A 2719-nucleotide genomic window follows, 5' to 3' on the forward strand; every position below is an offset into this window, starting at 1 on the left:
TCAAATATAATTATGGATTTAATGAGTTTGGTTATGATAGCATCATTAAATGGGCTAAAAGTATGTTACCGAAAAAAGAATAGACTAAAAGAGAATTTTTATGCTACAAAATCCATCATAAAATCTCTTGGCCTAAAATATAAAAAACAATTAATGTGTCTAAATTTTTACATGCTATGCTACTATGAATATGTAAATTTTACCAAGTGCATAACCTATTAGCATGCTCAATATAAATTAAATATTGGTAAAGGAATGACAGGTATCACATACAAAAAATCAAGATACTTCTCAATCACTCTTAGGCTGCAAAAGTTATTCATGTCTCAAAAAATTATTGAGTATATAAAATGACATCATTCACGTGGTAAGGTAGATGGAATCATAATGCATCCTTCTGATGATGAAGTTTGAAAGTAGTTTAATAGGATGCAACTTTAATTTTTAATGGAATCATAGAATGTATATCTTACCTTATATATAAATAGATTTAATCAATTTAGGTTCTTTATTGCATCTTATTCTTGTTGGCCAATTATACTAACAATATAACTTACCCCGGGGATGTGTATATATTTGAAATTTATTTATTTTTATCTATAATTATACTAGGTTCTTAAAGTTCATATAGAAATATATATGTTTATCTTTGACTTTTAATTGATGAGTTGAATAAGTTATGGTCAATTGGTGCTTTAACATATGATATCTCAAGAAAATAAATTTTTAAATAAAAACAACTTTGATAAGGACTATAAATAACTATCCTACGTATAAGATGGTATTGGGTTGGAGCACAAATGAAAAATTAGCTTGTCCATAATATAAAAAATAATAAGGTTTTTATCTTAATAAATAGTGGTAAAGCTTCTTTTTTTTAATTGCCATTGAAGGTTCTTACCAAGTCATCATCAATATATATATATATATATATATCTTGAAATGTAAATTTAAAAGGGATGTTGTATTGTTGATAATATCAGATAAAGAATTATATGATGTAGTTTAATAGTATAAAGGCAATGTATTTAATTTTTATTATTGTAAACACAAGTTTTCTGCTTTCGGTGTGACCTATAATTAGATAAAGTAAAGTACTTTTTGAAAGCTTCTTTATTAGAAGACTAATGACATCATCATAATCTAGATATCATGCATATTAAGAAGAATATGTATGACAATATTTTTAACATGATCATGAATGTGAAAGTGAAAACAAAAGATTGTTTGGAATAAAAAAGTTATTATTTTCTTTTGTTTATGCAAATACTGATCCCAATTACTTATAGGAATTTATTACCAAAAAGAATATGGTATGCACTCACAAAAATTAGTCATTTTATAGATATATTTATTCAATAAGTTACATACCCAACATATACAGCAAATTAAAATGAACATCATTAAGATAATTTTAATGATCTAAAAACTTAAAATTATCTTTTCTTCTTTTTTCTTTGACTCAATAAATCATCTACCTATACATTTAGTGTGTGAGGAAAAAGTTGGAAGGCATGTGCAATATAGATGTATGTATCTATTCAACATGTTAAGGATTACGAGCATCTTATGTAATTGTTCATTGTCTTTTGATGAACATTCAATTTATTCATCTTTAATTACTTGTATGCAAATATTTATTCAACCTTAAGAGAAATGTAAAAAAACAAAATGCATGTTGAGATTTCAATGTGTGAGGCTTATATTGTTTAAGAGATTTTTAATTTTTACATTATATTATTTTGATTCTCATCTAAGAGCAAAAATCAACTACATTTCAATACATGATGATGGTGGTAAACTACCTTTAAGTGGGAATTTATTTTGTCATCTCAAACAACCATTATAAAAAAATGCAATAAAAAGAAAATATTTGAATGAAATTGAATTCATATAAACATATATTTATATGTTATTCAAGTAGGATAAATTGAGACCTTTTGTTTGGTAAGTCAATTTTTATCATTATATAGCTTCAAACTATTTTCTCTTATATTCTTATATAAACTCAATTCAGTAACTTTCTTATAGGCAACGTCCTCAATTATTGTTATCCTAAAATTCAAATGCTACTGAAGCTCAAATTTTTTTAATTATAAGAGAAATAATTTATCACATGGTTTAAAACACAAGTAAGTATATAATAACTCGAAACTCTTGATAATAGACTTTTTTATGATTTTTTTATTTTATCATTAATGGTTGTTAATTTTAACCAGGTTTTCAACATGGAATGTAATGCTAGTAGATTGAAATTCATATCTTTAGGTTCTACAAGAAAAGAACAATGTTATTATAAATATTTCATCAATAGACATGTCTTTCATACTAAAGAGTATGATAAGGGTAAAAAGACATAATATTAAGGTTTATGTAATGGGTTCAATTTCCATTGTGTTTAAAATTGATTATTATAGCAAGTTATAAAAATTTATTGAATTTTGATATTATAGTTAGTAAGATACATTATTTTTATTCATATGTTAGTAGTATAATATTGAAAGAGAAATTAAAGTATATCCTCACCATGGTATGGTCAAAATAAATAAATAAAGGTAGCCTTTGCAATATCAATGATGTTTTTTTTTCAAATAATGCTAGCAAGTGTGTTATACATACACTTCATTCTTTAGAAGGGATCATAATTGAATTGATTGATTATCCATTGTGAAAATCTAACCCAAAACTTATGTCCAAGTTGTTAAAGATGATAACGATG

This window comes from Populus euphratica, unplaced genomic scaffold, assembly GCF_000495115.2.
Source record: "Populus euphratica unplaced genomic scaffold, PopEup_1.0 scaffold35.1, whole genome shotgun sequence".
Classification (NCBI taxonomy): Eukaryota; Viridiplantae; Streptophyta; class Magnoliopsida; order Malpighiales; family Salicaceae; genus Populus; species Populus euphratica.